The following is an 11431-nucleotide window of genomic DNA, read 5'->3' as shown; positions in this document are numbered from 1 at the left end:
CAATCGAGGATTTATTTGAATTTTAATCTCGCCTGCCGTATTTCTTATCGTTTCTGTGGAGGTCCATGAATCTTCTGACGAAACGTTGAAAAGAAAGCCTGTGATTCGTCAATTGCCTACGCCGATCGAGCACCGCCACGATCGCACACGGGAATAGAGGAGTTTGCGCGCGTGCACGTTCCAAAATGGGCGAGAGAGCGCAGGCGGAGGGTTTGGATACTCGGGCTTTAAGCTCCAACTTCTCTCTCACCGGAGATTCATGAAAGTGACTATATATATCGCTTTGCTCACAAAGCAACTTCCGCCCCGCTTGCGCGCGCTCGGAACTTTTACGAGGCTTTCCTTCCCTTCTCGTGTCCTGGATCGTCGTCGTCCCGCCGCGCGTCGCGTCCCCCTTCAGCTGTGTTTTATCCTTTTGCAGCGGCGGCGGAGCGCTCGCGAGCGACGGACGCCATTCCCCGCTCTGCCTCGCGCTCCTCTCCTCTTCACGGCCGTATAAACCGATGCAAATCCCGCCAGGCGGCTCTGCTCGCGCGGGCTTGTGCCATTAAAAATTGCAGTTATCAAATTTTTACAACCCAGCTCTCTCTCTCTCTCTCTCCCTCTCTCCCTCTCTTTCTCTACCCGCGCACGGCTCTTATATAAACTAAATCAGGTTCTCTTCTGCTGCGAACCTCTCTCTCTCTCTCTCTCTCTCTCTCTCTCTCTCTCTCTCTCTCCGAAAGACGTCATGCAGCTTTGCAGTTAAAAATAAAAGGATTCACCGTTACTGTCACTATTTTTGATTGTGATCCCGCAGTAAATTAAGCTTTACTTTTTCTTTTCTACTGTGAGATGCGGAATAAAGTATGTACTTTATTGGTGCTGGCTTCTTAGTCATAGTTTATAAGGCAATGATTCAACTGTTTTATGAATAATATGCAATCAAAATCTGTTTTATCTTATTGAGTTAACTGGGAGAGTTCTGTGATGCCTTCCATCGGTTGTACCTTCGAATTTTCACGCGAGAAAGGTGTAAAGATCAAAATAAAATTAATTTCATAGTGATACGTGAATTTTGTAATATGAAAAGGAAAAAACACAAATCTTTCACGATAGGAACGTTCACGGTGATGTTTTTTTCTCGGCGCGACAAGGTTGCAGACAAAAGAACATTTTGAATCGGATTTTAGCGTGACAAGTCTTGATGATTATAAAAAAACCTTTTGACAAATTTATTAGTTTCTCAAGTGCTCAAGACGCGGTATTCAATAATAGACGATCCGAGAAATAAAAGTCATCGAAAATGTAGATACTTTGCGGGTGACTAACCTTCAATGCACAAAGGCATACAGCGAAGCTTGCAAACAATGTAACGTCAGAGATCTAATCAATCTTCTCGCGTAAACAACTACATTTACGTCTCATATAAATGATTCGTAGGTACAATGAGTTTCATTTCCGCGACGAATTTCATCGAGTATGATACAGATGAGAAAAAAAGCTTCTTTTAGCCCACCCTTCTCGACAGAATTAGATTCAAGACTCTGTAGTGGCAGGATCTATCTTTACCTGCTGGTGCGCCGTTTGGAATGACGTATCTCTCCCTTGTCCCGAGGAAAATTGAAGAACGTATATTATATTTATACGTCCGAGGGTTGGTTCTCAGAGTACGAACCAAGCACATCTATATCAAAGCCTAATTGGTGATGTTAGCGCTCGCTCGCTCGCTCGCTCTCTGGCCAAGGGTGTGTGCAAGAGCTAGAGAGAAAGAGAGAGAGAGAGAATAATAAAGCCAAGCTGTTAATGGTATCGCTAATAGAATCATGCGCGGCAAGCAGATGAGAGGAGCGGCTTGCGAACACCAGCTTCCAACCCTGCGAGCGCGAGTGTGAGCTAGCTGCTACTCTACGACCAATGAGAAACCAGAGGTCGAGGGCTAGAATGTTAATTGAAAAATTCTATATCGCCCCGAGACACGCCGACAATATTTCAACGGCTTATCTTTCGTTCTCTCTCGACTCGAGACCAACCCGTAAATGTCACGTAAAATGTGCGCTGCTGCGGTGTCTCGACAGTCTCCGAGCGTGAATTTCGCGACGAAAATGAAGAGAAGGTGAATGCAAAGTTACCCCGCTGAGTTTTAAGGAATATTTCGGAACGGAAAATATTTCCTGTCGTTGTTTTTAGGTGAACTCGTATATGTTGAATTTATATAGTATATTTAAGCTATAAAATGGTAGTTAATTATTAGAAGTTTTCTCTTGTAGGTTAGATGTAATAATGTCATAGCAATCAAACCAAGTATTGACAATCAAAACTTTGACTTTCATAATGACGCATAAACGATGAACTTTGTTATTAATTTTTTAAAAGGTCGTCTACTCCTTTCAAGTATATATTTATGCACGCTAAAATAACGATACGACTTTCAATTAAAATTCGCGCAAGTTTCTTTAACAATTCATAATAGTTGATAAATAATGCATCTGTTTAGTTTTCGGGTTACTTATTCGCAGAAATTGAAATTTGAAAAGTCAGAATTCAATGTAGGAATTAGGTATAAACCTACCCTTTTACAATATACTTATTTCTAATAAATATATTTAAGCTTTGACTTTGGAAAACAAAGTTTTATATTCGTTACATAAAAAGGAATTATTGAACGTGATCTTGCAAACATTAAATCGTGAAAGACTATCAAAATCTGATAATTTCGTGATTAAATTACATATATATCTAAATTAATTTCCAATGCATATTATGAGCTTTATATATCTCCATTAAAAAAATTATTGGCAAATTAAAATCTTCATTAAAAATACCGCAACAATCACTTTGTATGCTCTCAACTATCTATAAAGCTGTTTTCTTCAATTCGAACGACAAAAAGATCACGTTAAACACGAAACAGCTCCAATAAAACACCTAAATGCCATAGGCAAGTGTTATACGTTTATTGTTGACTCTTTTGACAGGCAACCGATCACCTTCAAATGAGCGTGGCAGTTGTTTCGAAAAGAGGTGGAAGCACAAGCGGCAGAGTGCAACGCGATAATGGTCAAATAACTTGTGTATCCCGCATAGCGACGCTCGAACTGTCAGTTATACGACGGATTCTCACAAACGTTATGGTATATTTAAATATTGACTCTATAAACATAACGCGCGTATTAAATTTAGGGTAGTGTCGTCGTCCACGACGGAACAATACTTTTAGTAAGCGCGTCGCGCGATAATAGATATTTCAAAGTATACATATATCGTAACCCATCATGATAAGCTGTAGCTATCAAAAACTTTGTAGGGTACTAGTGTGTACGTGCAGAGCTCCGCAGCTTTCTAAAACTAAAGCGAATGATAGCGATAGCGCATTAATGACTGATAATCCTTTGAACAATATTTTAATTCGGCCAATTGATATTTTAACGCCTGTATACGAGTGCGTTCCAGTCAAGCAAGCGCGAAGAAGAATCGACATCGCAAATTAACATTTCGTTGTAGTTGAAAGACCGAAAATCGTGCTTTTAATTCGTCCGACAGAAAGCTATATTCTTGTGTACTATCAGAAACAAAACAAAAAACAGGGAATGAAAAAGAAGCTCGGTACGCCTAACAATCCAATCCGTCGTGAATAAGAGAGAAATAGAAAAGCATTTCCAAGACAAATCCCCGAAGTGATATACAGTGTAGGAACGAAGGGAGAAACGAGCGCATAACGACGTGCACGCATGCAGCGTGGCGAGGTCTCCCCCCGTTCCTGTACGCACACCTACGTGCGCCAGTTGTAAAGGGCGACGATGCTGCTGCTCTCTCTCTCTCTCTCTCTCTCTCTTTCTCTCTCTCCTCCTCGCTGGTCATTAAAATATCGCGTATATTCGCAACGATGGATGACCGCGCGCAGACATATCTTCAGTTCGATGATGGATCGTCGAAGCCGTGGAGATGCGTCGAAATGCGATTACACGTCGAACGCGCTAAGCTTTGCTCGTGCAAAACGGGGATTCGCAATGTAAGCTACTCGAGGTTCGCGAACGCGTCCACGTGCAATCGAGAATGTTTCGCTGGCGCGATCGCCAATAGCCCATGGCTTCGGAAATCGCCATCAATTACGCGCCGAGCGTAAAGGGGAAGTGAGCGCGCACCGGCCAATTACCCACGGCCGGTGCGACTTGTAATTTGAACAATTTCGTCTCGCGCGCACGAAAAGAATTCCAGCGAAAGCCAGCCTTTTCGTCCGCGAAGGAGCAAAGAAGCGCGTCCGCGTGATTATACGCATCTGCGCGCCGGCCATTACGCGTATACATAATGAAAAACTTTGTACCTCGCGCGCGGCTAATGGCCGCGCAACAAATATTAAAGTGAAATAAGTGCCGCACTTCGGTAATGGCGAACCGATCGTTTTCTCTCGCCTACGTGCGCGCAAGAAAAAAAAACCCGAGAAAGAAAGACTCCGCCTTTGCTGCTGTTGCGCGACCAGACAAAAGTCTTTTTGGTACTTTTTAATGGCCTCATATAAGCTGCAGTCGCATGGCATGCCTTTGCGCTCGAGCTTTTTGATGAGTGATTGATTCTACGTTGTTCTGCTTTCATTTGACGAGTGTAGTATATTCAGCGTGATTGCGAGTATTTAGCTGATGGATTGATTGAGAGCTGGGTTTTCGTAATTTATTAATTGGCCGTTTGCTCGTTTGTGAGTGGTTTTAAACGGCCGACATTTGTGACTTTCTTCTCCGCGGCGTCGTTATGTTTTGTATTGACGGTTTTGATTAGGCTCGCGCACGTGAACGTGGCCGTCGAGCAGTTATATGTTTTTACGGATATTTTCTGCGGGTTTGTAAGTATGTGCTAACTGGCATGGAAGAGGCATTTAAAAGAATGTAGAGCTTGCGTTTAGCTCGCGCGCTACACACGAAATGATCTACATATTGCCTCGTACATTTTTTTTGTCTGCTCCTGTTTGTAGAAGAATCATTTTCAGTTTTCGCACACATTCAATGAAAAAATCGTAAGTATTATCTAAAAGTCGAATTATTCGTTTGTAATTGAATAAATTGTAAAATTTTTATGTATTTAATCCCTATCTGTCACACCGGAGTGCAGGTTCTAAATTCAACAAATTGGACTTACGATAACATCTAACATAATGTTGAATTTTGAGACATTTGAAGTTTCTTATTATTCGTCAGAGACTTTTCTTTTTATATACGCGATTTGAGTTTTGTCACAATCAATGCCAATTTGAGTAAAATTAGCTAACATGTTACTTAAGTAACAACTGAGGATTATAATCCACATATAGAACAATTTTTTAATAAATAAATCGTTATTGGTTTTTTTTGTTTGATGTTTAAAGTGCATGAAATCATAGTCTAGCAGCAATGTTGTAGAGGTATGGCAGTTAAGGCTTACAAGAGTATCGTATCCGAGCGATCAATTGTTGCTAGAAAAAAAATCTAAACCTATTATGAAATATGAGGAAGGTTGTAAAGGTACGTAATAGCTTTTCTATGTAGATTTTTATTCGTAATAAAATTGAAATATCACCGAAAACCCACTCGCTATAAAAAGAAGAAAGCTCTGAAAAATACAGTGATGCATTCCCTACATTTCATTGACGCATATCTACAATGTATGATTGGACATTTTGTTTGTAATAACTTTACGAGCAATATAAAAAGTATGCCATTGGCAAAGTAATGTACTGGTCTCAGAGGCGCTAAAGACAGAAGCGAGGAAAATGCAAATACAAGATTGCATAGATAATGTGGGATATGTGAAAGGTACGGTAGGTACGAAATGCGAGTCACCAGTAATATTACGAGCTTGGGCCCGTTAATCTTCGGGCGGAAAAGCATAAACGCGATTCCAGAAAATCCGAAAAGCCGACCTCCGGCGAGCGAAGAGAGTCGTAGGTATAGCAGCAAGGGAATAATGGCCGCGCGCGGCTCGAATCCCGGGACGAGAGAGAGAGAGAGAGAGAGAGAGAGAGAGAGAGAGAGAGAGAGAGAGAGATCCGGGAGAGAGGAGGCGAGGGGGAGAGGGGGTAGACTGATGCTCGCGCGCACCAGGTTATTTATGCTCCTCCTCCCCCTTTCTCTTCGTGGGGTTATGTGCTTGCAGCAGCAGCAGCACCAGCGGCAGCAACAACAGGAGCAGCAGAGGCAGCAACGAAGGGTGGGTGTGTGCGTAGGGTAGTAACATCGACCCGTGCGCGTGAGCCTCCTCCATGTCGCGCCACGGATGAGTTGCTGCTGCTGCTGACGTTGTGCTATGCATGTTGGAGGGCTCTGCAAGCGCTAGATTCTAGCGTTTTTTCATTTTTTTTCTTAACGTCGTCTGGCATGCGCGAGGGACGTGTTATGTGGGATTCCAAGAATTTTTATTGCTTTCTGGGTCGATGAGAAAGTATGTATGAATTGGAAGTGAGATGTCTTTTAGTTCGTTCTCGCTTTTAATCCACAAGAACATTTCCACATCAATCCTATATGTCAGTTTATACCGAGAAAAAGGAAAATCGCGCGTATACATTTGTGAAGATGCACATAACGATCTTTTTCGTCCAGACTTTGGGTTACGCGATCGGAAAAAGACCGAGACATGCCAGTGCGATCGCGCCAAGCAATGCTGCCTCTCTCGAGAAGAATCTTGAACATTTACTCGCACAAACATCGTGCCATCATCCATTACTCGATTCTTCCTTGATCGAAAGACAAGAGAAGAAAACAAATGAGCGTGCAGTAAGACGAAGGAATCACGAATTAATAAGAGCGGGAGGGAGGCGGGGAGACGCGATACGTGGAAGTAAGAAGAACGAGCGGGAGAGAGATAGGATTGTGAGTCCTGTGGGAAATTGTAAAGCGGAGCATAACGACGGTAGTTGCGAAGAAGATAACTATTTTATGCCACCATTCAGTTTCTGCTCGCGCGTTAACGTTTTTACCTAAACGCCGCCGGCTCCCAGTTTGTTCGCGCGCCGATCAGCCTCTTGCGCGAAAAACTCTCTCTTTGCGCGCGTATGTACAGCGCTTCTTTATCGTTATGTCCCGTTGTATAAATGAATTTGCTTTTATACGCGAGCGCTCGCTATTGCGTGTAGGTGTAAATTATTGCGCTGGCGAACAAAAATATTGCCCTTTATGATGCCATTGCGTATGTCAGAGCAGTCGTTATCTTTTTCGATAGATTTTTTCTTTGCGAAAGCTAAGGTTACTAGTTTCTTTACGTTTGTAACGTGGAATAGGAATTTCATTAACGAGATTTCGGTCGATTTTAGCACAGGTCGACGGAAAAAGGGTTTTCCCTGACTTTTGTATCCGTCGGCAGCGTCAGCGCTCACGCACAACAAGAACGTCCCGAAAGGTTTCTCCACAGGCCATAATTAGAATAGAATACAGTGCAGCTGTCTCGTCGACCCGAGCGCATAAGCTGAAGGGGGCGATAAATCTAAACGATCGATCTGCACGAGAGCGCGAAACGGAAAAAGAGAAGGTTAGCAAACACCTAGAGCGTTGGCGTTGGCAGGAGGCGGCCGGCGTTGCTCTGTAATTTGCCTTCGTAAAATATATAACGCGGCAAGAAGCGCCCGTGAATTTATTTTCACTTGCTCGGCGCAAACTAAATTGTAGGCGCGAGCTTTGCACATCACGCGCAGAGGTGCGCGGTTCGCGGCGTACGTGTTCGGCTGACCCTGGCAATATGGCGCGGTGTGCTATACGCTATCAACCTACTAAAATGGCCGAGGGTTCGGCGGGCTTCGTTCCTTTGTTTGCGTGTGCAGGTATTGTACGGGCGGGCTACCGACGCTAGCGGATATTTTTGAGCGCGTTGGTCGAATGACTTTGCCGTATAGAATAGATAATTAACTGTTTAGTTTTTTTTCTTCAAAAATTCTTCTTTTCTCCTGCTTACGCGAATATATCATTGGAAGAGTTGTAAATCATTTACGGATAAAATCTAATTTATTTCGTTTTGGATTTACGAGAATTCCAATAAGCTAGGTCCTAGGCTGAGTGGATGGATTTGTAATCTTTGAATTGGAAATATTTTTGCCAAACCTTGTGTTTGGTGAACGCGAGAGATCAGAGCACGCAATTGAATACCTCTAAAATTCAAGCCTAAGATAAAGTGTGGGTTGTACAAGATAATCCAAGACAATGGTCATCGAATTGGGCGCTTGCAGAAAGCTCGCCGAGATACGAGACGATACTTGAAGATAATAACACTCGAGGATCCTGCCAGAGAAAAGCATCCGTTTGCTCTCTCTCGCTCTTGGCCCGACGGACAATTTCGGTTTATGACGAAACGTGAAATCGTAAACACGGGCTGTAAAGTTTCGCTACGCGAAACCAGCAGCAGCAGCAGCAGCAGCAGCAGCGGCTGCATATCCGTCACTGGAGACGCGCGCGGGATATTTGATGCGACGCGGCACTGATAAAACCAGAAGAAAATAAAGAAAAAGAAAGCACGACATACATTTTTCGTGATTGAGTGTAAAACACAGCTTTCGGACGACTCAGTTGTTCGGAACATGAGCACTCGAGCGCGATCAAGCTCGCAGATAGGCCGTCGTAAATCTCGGCGAAGGGAAAGCAGCGGCGAAAATTAATCGCGCTCGTAAAGTCCGCGCGCACGTCCAATCGTCCGAAAAATTCATCACCGATAGCGCGGCCTCGCGAAGCAGCACTCCCGCCCTTTTGTCCTGCTCGGACGGGGGGAGGGGGGGGGGGCAGAGAAAAAAGCTCTGGCAAAATTCCGAGCAAGCCACTCCCTCGGTCGCGGCGGACGGCGGAGTGAAAAAGCTCTTGCGCGCGCGCGCAACCCCCGGCGATGCTGGCTGCGCGCGCCGCCGGATCCGGAACCCGACCGTCCTCGCCCCGCGAGCGACGCTTGCGACGAGCACGGCCGCGACGCTTTTATTCATGGCCCAGAGGTGCTGTCGTTCGCAGCATCCACAGCTTCGCTCGCTTTTTGCGTTCTCGCTCGCAGCGCCGACTGACTGATTCAAGCCTGCCAACAATTTGCCAGCGAATGTGGTGGAAGCTCGGATAGAGGACTCGCCTACGTGGAATCGGAGGAGATTCGCTCTTTTCATATCCGTGAGTTTTCAATGAAATTCATTCTTTTAATTTTGTTTTACCTTTGCCCAACTCTTTGTTAGATCTGCAACAAACAATAAACAATTGTGTTTTAGAATGTTGTTAGGTGTATCAAATTGCTTTGATCATGTTACTCCGCCTACAGGTAATAATGTTCCAAGTGTAGAGTATCCACTATAATCGTAATGGAACGTAATCAAAACGGTTAGAACGCAAGTTCAAAGTGGGGGGAAATAAGGACTGTTTATTTTACATTTGACAAGGTAAACGCTCGTACAAAATGATGAGTGAATAAAAATTACCGAAGTAGCATAAAGACTTTATTGACTATTAGCTACACGTTAATTCCTCAAATAAAAATGTTTATTTTATGCTTGTGGTAATCGTTACTCCCAGTACTCATCGATGCAATCTACGTCTCAAATATATAAAACAGAAACAATATTCAGATCATGTTTATGGCATCAAGTAAGAATGTCATCGCGTTTAAAACTTTTGGATTGTTAAATTACTAGACTGGATTTATCGAAGAAAAACATAATAATATAACGACTCGAGGGTGAAAATTAAAGCAATCGAATTCATTTTACACTTCTTCGGATTGTTTTTTTGAATACTCTTTCTTCGTCTTACTCAATGAGAACTAGAGAATTATTCACATTTTTAATAAGCCGTATGTCATTTTGCGATAAATTCCATCACCTGGATGCGCTTTTGTTTATTTTATTGAAGTTTCTTCGATTAATGTTATTTTTGTCATTACTTCGAGAGTTACATTCATGTGCAACGCTGCAGGGATACACTTGGTACAGGTATTCATTAGTCTTAATTCCCCATAGTCATTATCAACCAAATCATGCTTAATCTTTTAAGAGTAATGAGGATCATTAGGCGCGTCATGTCAATCGCCGCGTGAAAATTACGAACGTTCGATCATCTGTCCTAGACAGAGAGAAATTTGGTTCTCGCACAGTCCACAAAAATATAATGTTTGTACTCACCGCAATGTTTACGCGCGCAAACACCAGGTACACGATGTTTCCTTGTACACTCTTTTGACTTCGAGCACTCGGTGCGCCAGCGCGACGTCAATGACACTGCCAGGAGAGCATGCGAGAAACTTTTAATCCACAATAATATTTTTTTTATCGTCAATCAACATAAATTTCATTGAGCATTAAAATTTGTACGCGAGCGGCGTATACTCGCGCTTCGGCGAACGAACGCGCAAGCCGCGCACCACTACGAAATTAAACTCCGACATCCAGGTGAACATCTCGCGCGAGACTGACTGTCGATTGCGAGCTCAGCCACAAGTTCTCTTTTTCTTCTTCTTTTTTCCTTCGGAAACTCGAAGAAGATTTCACTTTTTCAGTAGCGTGCATTATTGGCCCGACCACTCGGCCTTCTGGCTTTGTTTCTCTACTCTTGTTTACAGAGGCTTCGGCTCGTAAACTGCTAACCCAGATTTCCCGTAGTGTGAGCCTTGCGCTCGGAAAGCGAGAGAACGCGCACGGCTGCCAACTCGCAGGGAAGCGCGTAAAGTTTTCGAAAGCCGTCTTGACCGCAACCCTTTTGTTCGCGGTGACGCGGCCCGTCGGCAAGATGTTGGCGCGCGACACGGCTGCCGAGTGAAGCCCATGCGCGCGGGCTTGCCGACGGCTGCGAGTGCGAAGGTACAACTTTTTTCGTTTGTGGTCTAGTGTCGAGTATTTTTATTCTCAGAGTTTCTGGCTGGATCTTTTTCGGTAAATTAACAAAAGTTATTTAAATATAACTGGGACTTGACTAATAAAAACTAGAGATTTTTCATATTTTAATTAAAAATGTTTCTCTGAAAAATATGTAATTCTATTGAGATGGAAGTTCTAAAATCTTCAATTTGAGAATTTCTGCGACCGTTCACGTGTTCATTTGGCTTGAAAAGGCAATTTCTCCTAATAACGAATTTTTTTTATTTTAATACAAATGTGCTTTTTCTTTTATACATACATTATATTATTGCTTTCTGATAATCAGTTTGGAGTTTTGCTTTTAAAGGCTGAACGAAATGTCACATGCTAATGATTGTCAATGCCGTATTTGATTTCAGAATTTGTGCCCTGTGTTATCATCTTTGCATCTCTGTTTTTTAAGGAAAAATAGTAAAACATTGTAAAATGCTTACCCGAACGCAATCGATTAAACTTTCAGAGACTTGGATTAATCGACAAGTCATGTATAAACTCGTACCCTAAACAGCTCAATGGTTTTCATCGTGCGCGTACCAACTACTCGACAGTTGAAAGAACGCACCGACCAATCGGTGACTCGCGAACGATCGTCATATCCAAAAGCGAGCAGGCGGTTGCTCC

Source organism: Phymastichus coffea, unplaced genomic scaffold, assembly GCF_024137745.1.
Source record: "Phymastichus coffea isolate CEN01 unplaced genomic scaffold, Cenicafe_Pcof_1.1 PCOF00046, whole genome shotgun sequence".
Classification (NCBI taxonomy): Eukaryota; Metazoa; Arthropoda; class Insecta; order Hymenoptera; family Eulophidae; genus Phymastichus; species Phymastichus coffea.
Note: the sequence above shows the minus strand (reverse complement) of the source record.